A 22,502-nucleotide genomic window follows, 5' to 3' on the forward strand; every position below is an offset into this window, starting at 1 on the left:
TTTTGATTTTATCTGGTAACTCAATGTAGGATGATCCTCTGAATGGAACATATGTGTTCACTCCTAACTGAAGTCCAATAATTCTGTTTAGTGACCATCCTGACCCTCGAGCTTGAAAATCATCCATTCTCAATAAAATATTTCGTTTATCAAGCTTAAACTTTTTAATTATCTCTCTCGTTTTTTATCCTAAAGTTTTGTGTCTGGAACTGAAATTCCATAACATTTCCATTTGTCTGCATCTCGTACTCACATAAACGTATCAGGGTAATTTTCAATCCGCGCTGTATTCTTAGCTCATGCTTGACAATTCGCATAATTTTCCGTTTCACTGCGGCCAAGAAATGACTAGGCTCAATCGAGTTGATGTTGTTCTCAGAATTTATGGTTTGCAGCCTGTTCGCAAGTCCGTTCTTAACTATATAGCCTCTAACCGTGCTTCTGTCTCTCGGTCCATCAAATAAATTTTATAGAAGGGGAACACTTTTTTAGTTGTTAACACATCGTTTGAGAATGGGAATATTTTTTTCAAGTGCTTATCATCTTTAGTCTCGAAAATCTCGTCATGGCCTCCAATTTCAGAGTAAAGCAAATATGTTCCAATGACTGTGTCCTGCAGGACGTCTTCTACCATGTGCTACAACAAATCTAATTATGTCAGCCTTGTTTAGTCTGATGTATCCACTCAAATTATTTCTTCTGCAATAGTCGCGAAGTTGGACAACAGTTAAGTTCTCCATCCGGGTAGCTCTATTTATAAGGAGCAAAACTCAATAGAGGTACAGAATAGATGTAGATTTCAATCTACCTCAGCTTCAGCCAATTTCCTATTTTTCATGTTTGCTAGAACACACTCGTTACATCTACTGTCATGTTTATCTTTATGGGGTGGACTGACGTAGAAACCACTTAACTCCTTAATTTCTTGACAACCAATACTTTTTTTTAAATTTGGATCAGTTTCTTGTTTTTCGTCATTCGATTGACTTCTCTGTGTTACAATGTATGTACAGTTTGGATTGCTTCTCCATTTATATAAAAAAAATTCCTTAGTTTTTAAAAATTTTCTAATTTTAACGTGTTTTAGACAACTTGAGCTGTCCCTGATAATGCATTTCTTTTATGACTTGTTTCGGGGGGTGAAACGACCAGTTCAACATTTTGATGGTCGGAAAATTCGATCTTTTTTCAAAGCATATTATAGGGAGACTTCAACTTCCAGCCCCCACAGAACTGTTCAATATTAATTTTAATGACACTTCTACACAATGGACAAGCAATTTCTTCGTTTAGTCATTCATCAATACATTCTTTATGAAAAATATGGTTACACTTTGTTTTGACGTATTGATGATTTTTATTACTTAAACATATAGAGTATTCAAGGCCTTCAGCGCCAGCTGAACCAGGCTTCGACCTGCGGTAATGGAAATACCGCGTGGCTAGGGCCTCCCGTCCGGTAGACCGTTCGTCGGGTGCAAGTCTTTCGAGTTGACGCCACTTCGGCGACTTGCGTGTCGATGGGGATGAAATGATGATGATAAGGACAACACAACACCCAGTCCCTGAGCGGAGAAACTCCCCGATCCAGCCGGGAATCGAACTCAAGCCGTTAGGTATGACCACTCAGCTACCACGGGCGGACTCCAGCTGCGGTCAGAGTGTTCAATTAGTTTATATGATTTTCTTAATTTGTTTAAGAAAGCATCTGATTGTTTTTGGTATGTTGAAACTGATCTCCAGTTAACGTTCTGTTTAAATTCCACTATAAGATCTTCAGACCATTTCTGTTCACACGATATTGCTTCCAGTCTAATTTATGCTGAAATTCTCTCATATAATCTTCCGACATTACTTGCCATCGAGATAGTAAATCACAGTTTAACCTCGCTTGAAATTCCCTCATGAAAGTTTCAGACAATGTTTGAGTGAGTGAAACTGTATTCCAATTAACTCTACCTGCAAATTCTGTGATGAAATTTTGAGACCATCTCTCCAACTACTCTGAGATTTTGTCCCAATTAACTGTGCACGCAAATTCTCTAATGAAATTTTCAGACATAATTTGCCATTTTGATACTCAGTCCCAGTTTAATCTGTCTTGAAAATCCCTCATAAAATCTTCAGACAGACTTTGACTGCTTGCGATTGCATTCCACTCTAACCTGTCTTGAAACTCTCTCGTAAAATCTTCTGACAATTAATGTATTATAGAAACAACTGCCCAATCTAATTTGTCTTTGAACTCTGTTATGAAATTTTGAAGTAGTTCTTGATCACGTGATATGCTCGCCCAATCATCTTCAATGAATGGATTTTTCTTTTTGATGTAATGAACAATTACTTCTCCCCATGTTTCATTTGTTAAATACAATTTGTGTAAATCATAAAAATCTAAATTTTTACACATATGATAAATCATCTTAAGAAGTTGACCTTCTCTGTCGACAGACGACGTCAAGTTGTTTAGGCTCACCATTTATGAGAATTATTTTTTTACTAGGTTTGAAAAAGGAAGTCAAAATTCCCCCTCTGGAACGCAGGTGTCAAAAATTTGATGGTTGTACGAAGGACAGAGCACACCTTTGGTATGTGATTTCTCTTACATTCTCTGCTTTATACATTATGGAATTTCAGAGGTGACGAGAGTCTCCGCTGAAAATACAGCTTTATTCGTTATGGATATTCAAGGTGTATGTTCGTACACCCTACAAAATTAAAAAGGATTTCGTGCTTCATTCATTACGGAATTATAGAGTCCGCGCTTTCCCGACCTCTCATCGGTAGTTGATAAGACGGATTATGAACTTCTAAGACTGCTACCGGATAGCGGTCTAACTTACAACGAGAAAAAGATCGTTTTGTGAACGAAAGTTTAAAGGGGACCATTTTGGTCGCCTTAGGAGGCAACGAAAAATCTTCCTCAAAAAGCAGTTCGTCATCATCTTAGGGAAATATATGGTTTTCGCTATGTGAACGTACGGGGGGGGGGGCGGGGGAGGATAATTCGTTCACCCCTTCGAATATACAAATCACACACCGTATTTATCAGTGAACCCTGTCTTTATTCTTTAATTATGAAGTAAAAAATGTCGCAAATCCTGCGAAACTTTTAACTTGAACGAATCGTTCACCTTAATAGGCCACAAAAAAATGAGTTAGAAGTTAGGGGGGACCAAAATGGTCCTCCCTTCAAACACGCAACTACATACCGTTTTCATAAACGAATTAGCGACAGATAAAGCGCGAGAGCTAAAGCGGTCTTCAGATACGTCTGCGTTCAGGGTTCGCGCTCCCGAACCCTGCAAAATTAAAAAGAATTTCGTGCTTTACTCATTTGGAAATTTCAGAGGATCTGAGCGAAGGGCCTGAAGATATAGCTAAATCTTTAAATAATTTTATGGGATTTCTTAACGAAAATCAGTATCCGAATTTTACAGTCGCAGATATGAGAATGCGAATTTTGTCAATCTTTGGGGGGGGTGGGGGGAGGTTTAACATGACGCGATACCCCTTAAACATCGATTGGCAGACTATTTTCATCAACGAATCTTCGACAGCTAAAGCGCAACAGCTAAAGTAGTCTTCAGCTGCGTCACTTGTAAGGTGTCAGGCAAATCCAACACCTTCCATGAAAACCCTGACATGATAAGCAAATCCAGTCTTATGTCACATAGTTCCAAATAAATTGTGACATTAAATTAACCAAAGTAATACGAGTAACGAGTGAGCAAATGGAATACTACAGACTAACACGAGAATGCCTAAATGCATGTCATACCTTCCCACCGTGAGACAGACGCAGTTCCGAGGGGAGAAACGAGAACAGAAGCCGAGAGCAGAACCGTGTTAAGCCAGAAGGCGCTACGATAAGGGACGGACTGGACACCCACGTCGCCAGCTAAACATTAGGACAACACCACCCGCGAGTTTTAGCGTGAGACTTTTTCGTGTCTTTGTTACGTCAAGGACCACCCCCCAGCCCATGTTAAAAGCTAGAGCCCTCCAGAAAAACAGTATAGATCTTACGATAACACAAAAAGGGTCACACCACCCTCAAGTCTTAGCGTGAGACTTTTCCGCGTCTCTGTTACGTTAGGACCACCCCCCAGCTCATGTTAAAAGATATAGCCCTCCAGAAGAACAGTATAGATCTTACGATAACGCTAAAAGGACTACACCAGCTGCAATTTTTAGCGTGAGACTTTTTCGCTTCTCTGTTACATTCCAAACTTTAAAAACATTGCCGCACCACGAAAAGTACAACGTTTCTCATTGGATAGACAGAATTTTTGTAGGCAAAGCTTAAGGTTAGCATTGAGACCCTGATTCGTCAGATGAAAACACAGCCAGATAGTTCTTTTTAAACCAACTTCGGTAAATGGTAGTAAGGAGAAATTAGGAGAAGAGTTAGTTCCGAGACGGCGAGTTGGATGGCTGCTGCGCCGGCCGCTACCCCCTTGAAGCTGCCTAACCAACGACAAGGTAATGAACGCACGTGATGCCGCATAACAGCGCATAAAGCTTCACTCAGAACTGCAGAAGTCTCATCTGTTACACCCCCTTTTTTTGCGTAATACTAGTGTCGATCGTAAATTAAAGCTCATGGTGTTCACATTTGCCACTTGAAGTAAAAATCTGAAACGCCATGATTTCTCTGTTATATAATTACTGAGAAGCCACATCAGCCACTGTAATTTACGACAAGTTAGATAAGTAATTAAAGATAATTGAGGGTCACTGTAGACCATTTTTATAGTTTCCTCTTTTGTGAAACTTAATTTAAACCTAGATTATAGATGTGATATGGCATAGGTCGTCCTTCGATCCATTGTAGAGCTTGGAAACCCATTCAGGGAATATTCGTTCATATTTTTGTTGAACGCAGTTGGTTTTTACCATCCTGTATTAAAACACTTCCTTTTATCAATAGAGCAACTTATAAACAATGTTTTGTGAGTAGAATAAAATTTCCAATGGTAAACTTAACTACTTTTTCGACGTTATTTTACCAGCTAACGAAAAATAGGAAAGCCTTGAACCCCTTCCACTAAATTTCAGTGGAGCTGACGCTGAAATCATTAAGTATTTGGTTATATCATCGCTAGTCTCACTGAATTCTTCTGAATTCTACATGTCATGTGTGGTCTGGCGTCTCCTTGCCAGCAACAGGTACCAGATTCAAACTAGTCAATTCTCTAAAAAAACATGCTCAGAGCGTCGTTCCGCGAAAGTGGTAGGGAGACACGATATAGAACAAACAGAAACCACCATGAATGCTAGACAGTCTTAGGCTGCATCATGTCACAGAAAAAAATCGTTTTGTGTACCTTAAGAGGCAACCAGAAATTGTTCATGTTTTTCATTCCTCTCAAAACAACAACAAAAAATTCTCTTAAATGGCAGCTATTCCGAGCGCATCTCACGCAATTGTGGCAAGGTCAGAATCAGTTATGCTGAATATTTATGAATTTCTTCAAGAGAAGAAGTATGAATTAAACCTAGGTTGATGGTTCCATGACATTTGGGTGCCACTGTTCAATCAAGAAGATGTTTTGATCACAAATGGCAGTTCGTGCATCATTCGCTATGGAATTGTATGGTTGCGGAGCGTCACCACTGCTGATTTAAAGAACATCAAAAGAGATTTGATCAGATATTTGAATAATTATCGTTTCACGTACACTGAAATCAGACACGATGATCCTTTTGCTTTAGAGTACAAATACAGCCAAAATGAAATGAAATCGCTAGCTCGTCACAATTTAGTTCAAAAGACATGGATTTGTTTGCTCGTTCGAAACTTCAAGAAACTCAACATGGGTTTAAGCACCAAAGTTGCTGACATAATTAAAGATTACTTCATAACAATCGAAGACATCTCTGTTGATTATTTCAATTACTCAAGAGAATATGAATAAATTCAATCTAATCAACTAGCCATCAACTTCCAAACCCAATTCAAAATCAAAGACAAAGAAAACAAAAGACTCGAACAATTCAACATGAAGATGATGGTCTCATTGATAAAGTCAAACAGAAAACAAAAAATGGTTACATCTACATAGCTACTTCAAAAAGGTACTCTTTAATCAACAACTTTAAATTGGGAAAAACAGATAATTTGTCTATTCAAAACTAGAATTTTAATTCTTTGCACAACGAACAAGATAAATTTTATATCTGCTTCTACATTAAAGTATATGATGTCCAATAAACAGAAAAGATGATTCACGAGCTATTGGATGACTTCAGAGATAAAAAGGATACGTAAATCTTCATTTTACATTACACACCACTGCTCGAGATTGTTAAATCAATGATTAAAAACATAAACGAGCCTTTTGGCTACATTAATGATCTAATTAAAAAATCACTTAGAGGGAGTGTACTCTTTAGACCCGATAGTGCCCGAAGAAGTGGAATTATTTGATAAAGAAGAATTGAACGAGAAAATAAATCAAGCTCTTGATGATTGATTGGCGTCAACTAAAGAAAACTCAACTCTTCAACTAAGTTGACTAGATCAGAATTGTTGGATCGATTAAAACTTGAACATCACATTAACAACACAAAGATTTGGAATTGCATTAAAGAACTAAAACAATGGAACTAAAACAATGAAATTAATCACCGCTTCTTCAGTTAATTGATTTATGAATGAAGAGTCTACATTTTCATCATCAGGACAAGCGACAGCTAAAGCAGTCTCTGAACTGCGTCCACATACAGAAAGAAAAAATGACAGCTCTAATTTTTGCATTCGTACTGTTTGTTACATTTATGTAGAAATTTTTTTATTATTAAATGAATCTATTTTCTTGTTGCATCTGACGAAATATTTGTATAGATAAAATATTTAAACTTCTAATCTTTTTCCTGACACTAGTGTTTTTACTATGTATTTTTTATTTCATTTACGAGTTTTTAATACAATACGCATTTCATGAAAAAGATATTCTACAATCCAAAGGCCTTAGACACACTACTAAGGAAACTACAAAATTAAAGTGTAACCTACAGCTACACTTACAAAATTAGTGTCAGCTGAAGCAGACTTTGCGTCAGCAAAAGCTGACTTTGCATCAGCAAAAACTGACTTTAGTCTGCGACTTTAGTCTGTGACTTAGCCTGAGACTACATTGTCTTTATTTACCCAACTGTTGTGTGAATTGGAAGCGTTTACACACGACAGGGTGTGTGAATCTGTGAGAGCTGAGGGATCATTCTCCGCGCCATTTTTCAGCCGTAGTTCTTTGCCTGGAGAAAAAGGTTGTGACAGCAGAGTGTCGAGTTGGAGGTACTCTTTTAATACTTTTAGTGGCAAAGAAACCATGTTCGTGTTGGATAAGAAAATGAATCATTCGGTGGGATGATTTTGGAACATGCAAGAACCGCACTGCAAAGCTTGTGATGGCGGATGCACAACAATACCGAAATTTTACAATAATGACACCGAAGGAGATGGAAGAGATTTTCAATATAATTGGATCCAAAATTGTCAGGCAAGACACTGTCACGCGTAAATACATTAGTGTTAAAGAGAGACTTCTTGTAACACCAAGATTTATAACATCAGATGCGTTTATTCTCTTTAATATTTGGTCAAGTGACAGTTACGATGAAGTAACATTACTAGTTTTCGTTTTGATACCTACACTTGATCAAAATGCGGATAGAGCAAATATCTAAAAAATGAAGCATTTTCAGGCATACATTTATTCGAATGTAGTTATTTGTATTGACTAAAGGAACCACGCGTAAATTCTTGACGGTATGTTCTTCAACAGCCAATATAGTAATATAATCGATAAATCTCATGCCATAAAAAATATAGATACAGCAGTATTACTTCGAGCTAAATGGCAATTTCCTCGAGTTCCAAAACGATTTCTTTCAAAAACAACTTCACTTTGTTCCTATGTGTTAATTAATCTACGTTTAAAAACTACTTTGTCTGATTCCTTAAACTGTCTATATATATTCTCATAATTTTCTTCTGTGCAGGCGTTTATGAATTATATCTAATATGTCTCCGATGTTTTATGATCTTTGAAGCGTTGCTGTATCTAGAACTGTCGAAATGAAGTGTCTGCTGCCATTTCTTGTGGAGCAGGTAATACGGACGATTTCTTCGCTCAGAAATACTCCACTGCCACAAATTGTGGCTCAAAACACAGTACAGCACTGTGTATTACCAATATGTGGTAGCGTAAAAACTGTGAACCATGGAACAAATTGTAGACGCAATATAGCGAGAACGTTGCTATCTGAGATCTTGCCCCATTCTCGGACACTGCCGGAGGGGTGGTGCTGGTGCTGCTTATACGGCACGCGTTAGTCACAAACGCTCCCTCAGAGAGAAAAACTCTCACGTGTACACTTAAGTTACGACAGTAGTTAATAGGGAGAGCCGAACGTGGCATCTACTGCAAGAACCAGTCGTCAGACACAGTTGTCAGCCATTCTCGAAGGCTTCATTGCAGTTCTGTTTAGGTGGCACAACCGTTCGTTTCCATTGTCGCCCTGTCGTCCAGGAGGCTGTAATAAAATTAGTATACGAAGTCGCTTACAGCGGTACAAAGAAATTTTTTATTCTTGTGTAGGGCTGCGAAGAAAGTTTCAATGGCCCATTCAGTCAAAGTACAAGATGTGATACTTTGAGTGACGAATGTGGATTTGACCAATATCTGGCACACTGTGTTCAGCAGTTGATGATTAAACGGTAGATAATTTGATGTAGGTGGTGTGATGGTCTCAGGCTGCTTTTTTATTGCTTTTTGTTGCTACTTGAATCACTAGTTCTAGCCAATGGCAAACTGAGTGCAGATGTTTACGAAATATTTTACAAAAACAATGTACTTTCCACACTTTGGCTATATTTTTGTAATGGGAATCTCCTCTCGAACGTGGCTGTGGTCACTGCCTTCTTGTCTGAAATTGAAATCAAATGGATTAGCTGGACAGATCATTTTACCTTCTTGGCTTATGTGGAAATTCAGTTGTGTGACACAAAACTTTTAGAAGAATTCAGCAACAGTTACCCAACATGCTTCAGGAAGAATACAAACAAATTCTACGGTGTCCAGATATTTGGGTGCCAACTTTAGTGATATTGTGTCAGACATTGTTGAGGGACACTGATAGACTGTCTTTAGCAAAATGATCGAGTGGTCTATGTTACTTCATTTTTCTCTTTCCCAGGTCTCATGATCTGTTTCTTGAACTTAACTGTAGTAGAGTGTCATAAACTAGCAGCACGTGTATTTGGAAAACTGTCTGATATAGGTTTTGAGACTAGTTAATGATAATCTTATTACATCATGAACTCGATCATCATAGATGATATAAATGTACTTTCCTCTTTGGAGATGTGTTAATAGATCAATGAGCTACCAAATAAATGGAACAATTTTATTTTATTTCTGTAACAGTTGGAACTAAGAATTGTAGCACGTGATACTAGACCGTCAGAAACACTTAGTAATTAACTCCAATGCATAATGTTTTATCGGGATCTACACAGTTGGCATAGGATGGATGGAATTTTGTAAGTGAAAGGTAGATGTGTGTATGTATACATGACATATATCTATATGGCATTATTAGTCACTAAAGCTCCCTGAGAGTGAAAAATTCTCAGATGTACACCTAGCTTAATACATTAATTGATAGGGAGCACCAGAAGTGGCATGTACTGCATGAACCAATCGTCAAACACATAGTTGTCAACTATTATCGAAGGTTTTGTTGCAGTGTGTTTGTGTGTATGTAATATAATGTATAACTAGTATGAATTTTTCATAGAACTGTTTCTGTAACTGTCTAATATCTGCAGGAATTGAATAATGTTTCTGACAAATTCATTATGTAGTATGTATTGTGTAATAAGGGACACACAGAAGTAATTGTCATAAAATTATCTTCAATAATCTACCAGATATAGTGTTTATCATACCTTTTGTTACAACAATATGGTCGAGTATTGCTACCTGAAATTCAATAGTTAATTCATGTGTTAACACAGAACTTATGAATCCAGACTTTTGGATAGCACTCATGATTGTTTAAGCTTTAAGGTAAACACAACAGTAAGTGGATGAAACTGCCCATCTAGCTGGTGAGTCAATTTGGCATGATGTAACCAAGTAGATGTAGCAACAGTTTTAATTCAAGGGAAATAATTGCAGCTTCATTTACTGTTGTCAATGCTGCCTTTATTTCACCTCATTACTCCAGCACTTATAAAAACTTATAGTATATGTACTCTGTCTCTTTCGTCAGTAGGTTGCTATATTGGAGCTGAAACAAGTTTCCTCATATACCTGTGAATCAATTTCCCAAGGGCTTCTTTTTTTTCTTTCCTTGTGAACATCAATATTTTTGTTTCTGTGTGGTTCAGTGACATACCTTCTTCTATGTTTTATCAGATTATTACATCACTGATGTCTGTGTTGCATATCAAGTGCACTGAGTGCATAAAATAAACCTCATTAACAGTTCATACTTTCCATTCACTGTTCTCTCTGCCCTACTGCGCATAAAATGGTTCTGCAGCAGTGAAAAATCTCTCAAATGCTTTCTAGGTGCTCCCTTTTTAAGAAAACCTTGGCAAAGTGTATAAGTATTACTCCTTGCTATCTTTCCTTCTTAATCAGGTACATAGATAGCTCTTGAGTATCTAGCTGGAATTCAGTAATGAACGTAGCATTTTTAATTATGTAGATTAGAGATGTGTGTGTAACTGCAAAATGTTAAATCCTCTACCATTCTCTTTCTCTGTTCTGTTTGATAATGGCTTATAGCTTAGTTGGTTAACATGAAAGACTTTATGGCATGTACAAAATATATATAGCTCCACATCTGTATTAGAAAACAGTGTTGCAATATATGTTGTGTGAAGGTATTCATCTTAATACCTTTATATACATGGAGGAATCATTTATTTAGCTCAGATAAGTAAGTAACATAATACTTCAATTTTCTTGTGTTGAATTCAGTATAGATATGAATTACCTGATGGCCTTATTTTAGCATCATTATTCTTTGCATCTGAAATCCATACAGTACATTTGCTGGTATGGTACACATTCATAGGAAGGTCATCCAGAAACATAGTAACTTGAGCCTAATGCAATAAGATTTACTGTAAGTGTCTGTGTTTTGTACTGTTCAAAATAATGTTTAGACAGAATAATTTAATCTAATTTTTAGTGTAACAATATTTGTTCAGAGTTTTTGTATTTTACATGCTATAAATTCAGTCTTTCTGTTAAAGACACCACTTTACTGAAACACAACATAAACAGTATGCACCAATGCCACATTGTTTAATATGTCAAAAGGGAGTATGTAGAATCAAATAAAAGAAAATTCAACTGTTTTCCTAGACTGAAACTGCACAAGTGCAGATAATTAAAGGGCAAACAGCAACTCATAATACAATTTTCCATCTCTCACTTTTTTCTTCTTCTCTCACGCAACCTTTTACACAAGTAACAATATCAAATACATAAGTCGCGGTGTAGTCTTATGTGAGTGAAAGAGTAACTGTTAAGAGGAGCAAGGACTTATAGGACATCAACAAGGATTTGAAAAATGAAGAATACAATTTTTGTTTGAACAATGTCCATATTATAATTGTTATTCCCACATACACACGGCACGTTGTGAACCTTGTCTTATCTTTACATAATATTAATATATGTACATGGTACAATCTGTATACAGCATCATACACTTACACCACTTTACCTTATTATAATAATAATAATTATAATAATATAGTAGCAGGAAATGCCACACATTTCTGCCAAGAGAATATACACGTAACACTTTCTTCTATATGGTCACTTCTGGACTGTTGGATTATAACACAGTAAAGTTTTTGTTTTCTTTCCCCAGTCACTTCACAGAAATGAATTTATACATCTGCCAATCCCATCACCATGTTGTCTTCATCTGAAAACATGATCCACATTTAATAAATAACTTCCTCCTTTCACCTATTTCCGAAATCATAATCCTCAATACAGTTATTGCTTTTTTATTGCAAGAAGCCACATCTGGCTGTAAAAAAGTGGGCATAAAATCATCAGGCCGTACACTGAATTGAGATTTTCTTTTTCTACATTTATAGTTCGACCGAGACATCTACTTAAAACTGTACATGTGTAGTTTTTCTGACAGGTAAGGAGGTTTTTGGGTTCGTAGAAACAGGGGAATGAGAAGGAGGAGATGGAATATAAACTTGTGAATATAAAAGGTAAAGCCAGATATCATCGCGGAAAACTTTCTGCAATATAAAAACTAAATTGTTATCTGATAGAGAAGGGACTACGAATCTTATATACAAAATATCGTTACAGAATCTTAATATAACTTCTCAAGTTGGAACTGTTACTGTGGTCACTTGTTACATCAAACAATATTATAATTAGAAATAATACTGAAATATATTTGTATAAATAAAATGGTACACCTAAATGGATCATACGACTTCATAGTGATTTCTGATTTTTATGTTCAAAATAGAACACACTTCACTTTTAATAAAATTTTTCATTAACTTCTGTAATCAAAGAAAGTATGCCAAAACAGAACAAACTACACTTAAGTAGCGTTTACAGAAGTCGCAGATTCGACTAGTAACGGAAGCCTCAAAAGGGGACTAGCTATCACCTCTTGTCTTTCTAACCAGGAACCTAACTGTCTTCAGTACCATTGCTATGTCAAATTCTATGGAAATCTGTTACAAGATTGAAACAAAGCATCATAACCTTTAAAAATCACAGGCAAAGTTTCATAAAATTCTTCCTTAGAGCATTTAACTTTTTAAATATTTAATGACTTTCACATTTCAGTTCTCAAACCTACACCATAAAGAGAGTAAAGTATATCTAACTACGTCACGATATACGTCATGTTTATATAATCAATTAAGGAATTGACAAAACAATGACGTATACACGTTCCATATAACAAATAGTGACGAAAATAAATTTCAACAGCTTTTATTTCTTTACTTTAGCGATTAACGTTTAAGGCCCACGATATTATATTTGAACTAAACTGAACAGTTCTCAGAGTAAATGCATATTGTCAAGATAATAAATATGGATCTAGCATATTTCTCATTTCTCTGGGCGAGGGTAAAGCTATAGAAGGGAACACATACGTCCTTAGCACACATCTACACCTTAAACTACTACCACCCTCCCTACATATGGCGGTGTACCTATTTTGGTGTTAGCTTATCGATAAAAAATTCTGATGGCAAAGTACCTTCCTTAAAGCAATATTTAATCCTGTAGCTTTTCTCACCATGTAAGCTTGAACACTCTGTTTTCAATAATATATTTCAGCTTGGAGGGAGATAAAACATATTTCTGTAAAATGTGTTTCTGAATTAATTTATATCAAGTTGTACTAAAATAGTTCCAACTCCTGGCAAGTCTTGCACAGCAGAGGCATGTGATGCTCAATAAAATTATACAGAATAAGCTAGCTTTCACTTAATTTGTTTTAAAATAGCTTTCACAAAGATTTAAAATTTATTTTATAACAACACAAACGAATTTGATCTATTTCTATTATATCCCTTCTCAACTGTAGCTCGACTTCCATGGACGATTTTGCTGCTTCATTTAATAAAAATGACTAACATTTCATAAAAGCGGTTACAAAAGTTGTTGTCAAAAGGCAGGCAGACAAAGTGAATGGATTGTATTATATTTCTGGTATTGTTCCTTCTCAAAAAATTGCAAATCAAGGGAAGTGTTATTCAGTTAGTTTATCTGATGACTTCCTTACAAGGTCAATCAATAAAAAGGATTTGCAGAAGAACTGAAATATAAACATGACCTTGGTATTGCTCATGTTTCCCATCTAGAGGCAAATCTTATAACACTTCAACAATAAATAAATACAGTCTAACATTAACGGCTGCTATTTGTGCTGTAAAGGCAAATCGAACAATAACTTAAGTATTTTAATGACACACCTGATATGTAGAGATTTTCCTTCTGCCTCTCTAAGAAAAGGGATACCATGTCTAGGTCATACCTGAAAGTGTGGTATGATTTACAATGAAATATAACAATTTTCTGAACTCCCTTAAATTTTAAACGTAGGAAGGCTAATCCCAGCAGTTTTCATTTCTTTTAGTTTATGATAATGGACATACGTTAGTATTGATTTGATTTTTATTTCATATCTATTCTATAACAAGTGAGCATTTTTGTTGTGTGCTTCAGCACTATATTTAAATGATGATGTGGAGATGTAAAGATAACAAATCTGCCTGTGAAAAATGAAAAAAATGAAGGAGTGTGCAGCAACTCATCATTTAAAAAAATCATTTCAGTTTGATAACCTGTTTCATAATAAATATTTTTGTTAAACAGAGAACTTGACATGTGTGAGTTTAAAACTGATGTATGTCAGTAATAAATGATACAGAATTGACTGGTTATGGCTTCATGTGTTTCTGGCTTTCATATTGAACCAAAAGTCAATAACTACAGTATACTGGAAAGGTCATATTTACTGAATGTAGCATCAGATATGACACTACAGAGATTATAAATAAACATATCAATCGCCACATAAATCTTAAATGTTGACACTGAATCGTCAGTTTTCTGGCTTGATTCATTGGAGGGGTTAAAGTAATGGTAAAGAAGGATACAAGGGATGGGATTTGGAATACATGACCTTACAAAATATTTTAATACTACACATATAACTGCCTTTTTACCAACAGCACAATTTCTGTAGAGCTGTGAACTGTCCAAAATATTTTTGATAGTAAATCAAAGTATAATTCTGTACCTCTACAGCCAAATTTCAAATTTAAACATTTTACATCAGTTTTTAATATTAAATTAAATCAGTGAGAAATGAAAAGAGCTGATTTCAGAAAATTCTACTAGCTTTCATATTCTTTACAATTCTGTTCTCTGTGTTATCAATGTTTCACTTGTTTGTGATGCACACATTAATTTAACAAAATTATTTGAAAAAATGTTGTTGTAACCTAAATGTGGGTAGAAACTCTGTCATGAAGTCTTGTTATGTGCCTGCATACAGGCAAAACAGTTTCTAGCCTACTCAGTAGTACTAAATGTACTCGCAATCTAGCAGTCCTTGGTCACGAAGATAATCAATACTCCATCTACCAAAAACTATATGGGAGTGCAGAATGTCTGAAAGTGTACAAAATTTTGCTGTTACTACCAAGTACTTTCAATGATATTCTTTGAGTCATGGTTTCTTTCAGTCCATGCTAAGTTCAATTTAATTCCAAAATAGGAAATAAATATTTTCATGTTTACAACCTAACAATAAGCAAATAGTAGCATCCTCAATATTTTATCGAATTTTAATTTCTTACTGTGTTCATTGGCTTGGAGTATTGATACCTATGCAGTATCATGGATCAACAAATGTAATATTTCTATGTGCCACCATAACAGTGTGCTCTGTGTGTGTGTTTGTTTGTGTTTGTGTATGTGTGTGTGTGTGTGTGTGTGTGTGTGTGTGTGTGTGTGTGTGTGTGTTTCAGTGTATAGTTAACCAATTACCCTTATTATGAATAAACGTGATAGATTACCACCATTTGTAATACATACGATAATTTGGTTATTTTGTAATTATTCAAATTATTTGGATATATTTCTCTTTCTCTTTTGAAAATTTGTTTATACACTAAATTTCAATACAACAGCTTCAGTGAAGAAGCAGTGTTCTTATAACATAAATGACAATTACAACTATATTTGTTCTATGTAATGCATGTATGACAACTGCACACACAAGTAACACAAGCATACATACTTCACTTAATTGTTACATTCAGTTTGGTTATTACATTGTATTTTCATAACAAAGAGGTAACACTTCTATCCATTAATAACATACATTTTACATAATACCATAGTGTAAACAGTATATTAATCACAACAACATGTGATAAAAGGGATATATTAACATAATAGTTCAACTGCATGCCTACTACGGAAGACATGCCCAGCTGGGTCAAAGAGTGTATTGGTGTAGATGGATAATATGTGTGTGTTGATTATTGTGTGTGTGTGAAATTGTGTACAAAACAGTTCCAGCCAAATGATGAATGCTTTTGTACATAAAGCTTTGTTTCAGTATGCGTAATGTGAACACAGCAAAATATAGTACATTTCTGTACATGTAGTTCATGCACTTAAGTTTCATTACTACTACATCTGTAATTTTCACATCATTTAACTGCAGAACGTGCTGACACAGATTGTATGTCCTGCTAGTAAGGTTTGTGGTGCACACCCCTCCCTCAAACTAAGACGAACTGTATCACTTATTAGTTACACATAAATCAAATAATCTGATTACAAAAAGTAATAGAATTCATGTATTACTCCACACAGGAATCAGGAGGAGAGACACAGTTGTCACTGTTACAAAGCTATGTGAATGCTGTCAACATCACCACACAAATGTCACAGACACAAAACTATCACATGTGTCATTTTTCACTTATTTTTGAACTAATGCACTATTTCGGAAGCTCATAACAACCTGGCTGAGTACAGAAGGCTTAAGACAATTTTTTCAAACAGCGCAGTGTGATTTCCAGATTAAAGTACACATCAACAACAATACTGAGGCAGAAGCTAAGCATTAGCATTGCTGTGATAGAAGTACAAAGATTTTTCATACATGGGGTTTAAATAATTACCATATTATTATTGCTTTTCTGAATATCAGTCTGTAAGAATTAAGAACGCAGACATGCACACATCCACACTTTCTGAATGTAAAGTCCAGTTCTTTACAAGTGATCTGTATTGACATACACTCTTCTATTCAAAAACACTGAATGCTCTTAAAATTCATACATTATGATACAAAAATCTATCAAAAAGATAGATGGTGTATTAAGAAGCAGTCATCATTTGGCTTTATATTAAAAATGTTTTCTATATTATTATAACACATCTTCAATACCAACCTCAATAATATCTTTCAATCTCATCAAAGAAATATTCTCTTCACACAGACTTTTATTTTACATATTCAATTTTTATTTTATTAACAATTTCATGGTATCAAAATACAGGATTTATGTTAAAGAGTACTGCCACAGCACTGCAGCACTGTATTGCTTTGGAGATGTCTACTGATTAAAACACTGTTACTAATAAACTTCACTCTAGAAACAAGGAACATTAACTGTGTTCTTGTACAGACACAAAAATAAATTAGATGGAAACAGGTTGAATATTAACAGTCAGTACTCAGAAATAGCTCTTCCCAAAGACATTTAAAGGATTACTTGCACTCCAAGACTTTCTGCAACACAAAAATCAAATATGAGTGCTTTAGTAAACAAGTAAAAGAATAACAAAAGTTTCCTTCAACACTTGTCCCGTGATTATCTGTTATTCTTTACTTCCTGTTTCATGCATATTGTCCACTTTAAAATTGTTACAATGAGCTGAAATTAAGAGATGATATTTCACTTACACATAGCAGCTGAGTGTACCAGGAACAAAGTGCTACACTAAAATGATGATAAACAAGGACCACAAGACCACATAACAGTAAAAGATGAAATAAGTCTCCATCTTAACCAATGATGAATCATGATGAGACATATGTATAAACTAATGCAATTACTAATTATCTTAGGACACTTCATCATTTCATATATAATTCTCATATATATAATATATAGATATATCCCAATTTTTGCTACCGACACACATTTTTCTACATTACTTCATGATAACGCATTCACATTCTATATCACCTTGAACTACAGAGTAAAACAAAATACTTGCAGTAGGCCGTAATGCCTTCAATAACAACATTTCTCTTTGTACTGACGATTCTTTGGCCACTGTGGTTTAAGTAGAGCCAAAAATGCAGTAGCCAACTAAGTGTTCTAGAATGCTCTGGAATAAAATGTTATTTTGACAACTTAAAGGCATAAACATTTAACATATATAGAATGCAAAGTCATGTTTTCCTTGTTCTGGTGCAGTTGTAATCAAAATAACAGCTTTCATTGTTGCAACATCATTTCAGTGTAAATTTAATTCAACAAATGGTAAATTCTGATGAGTCTAATGTCATTGCTGTATCACAGGGGACAGAATTACATTTTCCAATTTCAAAATAAAACTAGCATACCAGAACTTTAATAAAGGTATATTTAGAATAACTCAAATTCAAGAAATTTCTAAAACAAATCTACATACGGGATTAAAATATAAATAGTTATGATTCTTGCAACAATGAGACTTACAGTTTCTAAGCCTCCAGTGTATATTTGTGGTGTCTAATCATGAGGCTTTTTAGTTAGTGTTTTACTCTCCTTGCTGTTCTAGGAATTAATGTTCACAAATTAATATCTGCTGTTTACTAGCAAATTTCTGATAATAGGAGCCAATTACTTCTTATTGTTAACAAAAATCTTGAGTTGGGTATCATAATTGCATATTCATTTGAAATGTCTTTTGTTATGGAAATGTGACACACAGGAAGGAAACAGTGTTTCCTTATAAATCAACAACACACACCTCAATCTGCCATATACAGAAATTAAAAATGTTTTGTATACATGATATCTGCTCTTTTAATGTGCAACATCCATCGAAAGTTCACACCTTCAATCACATCTTCTGCCCATCATTTTTCAAAATGACAGTTAAAATTTGTTTTAGTGTGCTTACTATTTATTAACAAAGTCATTTTCTGCTTGACTGATTCACCACAAAGAAATTAATGACACTACATACTTTAAGTGTTACAACACCTTCTCAAACACATTATTATGTCTTGTTTTCTTCCTCTGATCAGGAAAAGACATGGACTTCCATGTAAAATGTGATTTACTTTACCTAATTCTAAACAATTAAATAGCTACACACTAATTCGATATATCTAAGGGTAATATGAAGCTACACATTTTTCTAAACTATTTCTAATCCTTTGTTGTTGTTCATTATGTACAAACAGCATAATTTCATGTCCCTGCATATTTTGGTGATTTATCACCATCACAAGGATATACACTTAATGACATATTAAAACATCAATAATTATTTGTATATACAAATGCATAAAAGTTAAAAGAATTAAAATATAGATGTGTATATATATGTATATAAATGTAAAATATATAATATTGTTTAGCATGTCCTTAAGAAGGATGTGTTAAAGATCTGCCCTCACTTTCTTTAACTTCATAAATTTTATATTTCTCTTTACTGATTTCAAGTTCTGCACGCTATTGATCTTACTTAAAAAATTTTGTGATAGAACATAAACTGAAAACTGTACTGAAAAGATTGGCTTTAGACCTAGTGCAATTGCTTGAAAATATTTGCAATGTGTATGTCCTGTGGTCATTTGCACTCTTGGTCCATTACATTTAATGTGACAATGTAATTCATTTCATTAGCAGTACCCTGTAAGCTATCAAGGACTGATCAAAGTGCAAATCTATGAAGAAAATTTCTTTGTTCTATGGAGGAATGATGTAAAGAAAATGGCACTTTGTACAGTGATTAAACCAAACAAAATATGTGAAGCTACATGTTGTAAGGAAATGGAAAATTTGAGTGCCATATTCCTACAATAGTTACCACTATCCTCCAAAATTCAGCCATGTGGCAAAGGAAATCATGCAAGAAAATACCAGAACGTGAAAGACATATGAAGATCTTTCAGTGTTGCAGACTGGAGTAATTTATGTTCTGCATAAACAATGTTTTCCAGCAAACACAAAGTAGTATCCACAGTGTCCTCCAAGAGCATATATGTATAATACAATATGATTAATGTATATCATAATAATAATAATAACTGTAATAATAGTTCTTATCAATATATTTGTCTGTATTTATGTCTAGAATATAGATTAACATTTGCAATAAGTATAAGTATTTTGATTTTGTGACATACTCAATCACTCCACAGTGTCACAAAACGTTTTCTCAATTAAATTTATAAATCATTAATCATTTCTTATAACAGTAGCAAGTATTTTTCCGCCAGAACTCCCACAGAACTAACATAATGTATCAAGAATCTGTACTTCGGATACAGAAGAGAGCAATTTTGTTTTAAAATACAGATTTTTAATGCACTGGTCACACACTGATAATGAGAGATGAAATGACAAAACTAAATGTCAGTGTATGCTGATAGCTGATAATGAATTGGAAGCTCAAGAATGTGCATATTCCATTTTTGTAAATCATCTAAATGTCCAAGAGTTCAGAGGCCAAAGATAACACAATAAGAGATCTTCTCTGGGAACCTGTAAGTCCGGAAATGTGAAACCAAAAATTACAACGAATGGTTTCAAATAATCACATTTTCATCAGAAAGTGAAACATCAAATTTTTAAGTGAATGAGCACGCAAAGGTTAGCTAATAGTATGTTTAAAGAATGTAAGAGCCTTCAGGCGGAAACAGAGTCTCTCTTTTTGATGCATATATATCGTGTGTGTGTGTGTGTATATATATATGTATATATAATGTTGATGCCTCCAATGTGAAGGGCAGGTCAAATTTAATGTATATACTGAATTAGAGTCTGAACAGCATGTGCATTCACTGTTGGCCGTGCACTGCAGGAAACAGAAGAAGACGGCACTCGTTCACGTTGTGACAACCTGAGTTTCCACAGTGACCCAAAACCTGAAACACACAAGGAAGGAACGGTTTTGCAGTTGTTACCAAATAAGTTCAACCATGAAATTTGTAATTTGTATTCTGTTAATGTAGATATCTCATTAAAAACTAGATTTTGTTGCCAATATTCAGAATATATACCATATTATATAGCAATTGTAAAAATTCTAGATTATGACATCGTTACACATGACAATATTTATTCACTTTTAAATAGTTCAGTACAAAATTCCAAAATTCATAGATAATTTGAAAAACTAATGAGAGTAAATCTACAGTATCTTGTTGTGAATACTCAGGTTTTCACATCATTTTATCCTGAGAATATATTCCACTCTGTAACATTACATTTGTAATACCTTAATATCGCTTGCTGAGAAAATCCAGGTTATTTCTATCACTGGTATCTGCTACAAAGCTCTGTTGCAACTAAATTTTGACCAATGTTTTTCTAAAATGGACTGAATGCCTACATAGATATACCCCATTGATTGAAAACAGCTTTTTCACTGAATATAATAGCATCACTCACTCACAGAGTTGACAATGAATTTCTTGGTAACATCTTATTTTGTTTCCTGTGAACAGATATTTGCAGTAATCAACACAATCTTAGAAAAACTTTAATGGGTCGCATCAGATATCGATGAATGGACAAGAAAATACAACGGTTAACAGGCCTAATAAAGACAGGATTTCAATATAAAGACGATACGTTGTTTTGGTGGGCAGCGATATATTGCTCAACTAGAGAAACCGAATCGTGTAATGGAATTTTCTCGATTAGTAGTATCGTTTAATGCAGATATACTTTGGAGCATTATTTAATAAACTCCCACTACATATTCCTGTGTATTGTGTAAACTTCAATAGACCTGAGCTATTGGATGTTTGCGTTCTGCAAACAACCTTAGTGATGGAAATGAGGACAGAATTCGAGGTTCCAGTGTTGAGGATTCAGTCAATAGATCTACGAGTTATGTCACTGGCCAATGGCCGGTATTTGTTACTGTGAACTAGATAAAACAGGAAGACACAGCAGACTGCATGGCTCTTTAGTCATGACCACAGCCAAATGATCCATGTTAATAACTCAGTCCACCAACTGGAATCGCTGAAGACCAAGCTATTATCAGCGTAAGAGGGAGTGGACCCGAATGTGTGAAGGATGAGGAAAGAACGGCCGTGCCCTCTCATAGGAACCATCCTTGCATATGCCTGGAGTGATTTAGGGAAATCAGAGGAAATTTAAAGCTAGACGGCCAGATGCGGAATTGAACTGTCGTCCTCCCGAATACAAGGTGTGCTACAGTGTACTAACCACTGCGCCACCTCACTCGTTGTGAGTACTGAGGAGGGCTTTGAGCTGTCTGTACCGTAACAGGCAATAACAGACCGGTTTAGCACCTCCAGAAAAACCTTCTAACATCCCGCTGGAGCTTTCCTTACTCTCATTTGTGACGAAATCTTGTGGATAGGCTACCTGTTGCTTACTTTATGAGGTTTCGTGAAGACGGCGGGCTAAGAGAAATACAGTGACTGTAGTGGATTACGAACTATTAAGCTACCCACGCACGACTCGCGGTTCGATCTCAGAGTTTTCTTTCTGCGAGTGCCTCTCTTCTACTTTCCAAACTTCAAGGAATCTCTTTTTAATACCTATCCGGAGTAGCTCAAAATCAAAAGATTTCGCGGAGAAATGGTTAATTTCAGTTAAGAATTTTTTGAGAAATTAATGTATCACTCTAGAGAGGAGAGTGCGCTGGTCTGAAACTTACTGTAGGACCAACATACAGTTGTAA

The 22,502-nt window shown here is 35.1% G+C and overlaps 1 protein-coding gene across 1 annotated transcript in view; it reads right to left on the reverse strand.

The window, feature by feature from the left end:
- Positions 1 to 13,314: 13,314 nt before the first annotated feature.
- The window catches only part of LOC126283425 (RNA-binding protein Musashi homolog Rbp6), a 1,171,251-nt gene continuing 1,162,063 nt past the window's right edge, over positions 13,315 to 22,502 (reverse strand). Inside the window, exon 14 of the mRNA XM_049982271.1 lies at positions 13,315 to 20,706. The gene's annotated coding sequence lies outside the window, so the exon portion shown is untranslated. The remainder of the gene's footprint in view (positions 20,707 to 22,502) is intronic.

The sequence above is a fragment of the Schistocerca gregaria genome, chromosome 1 (genome assembly GCF_023897955.1).
Source record: "Schistocerca gregaria isolate iqSchGreg1 chromosome 1, iqSchGreg1.2, whole genome shotgun sequence".
NCBI classification, from domain to species: Eukaryota; Metazoa; Arthropoda; class Insecta; order Orthoptera; family Acrididae; genus Schistocerca; species Schistocerca gregaria.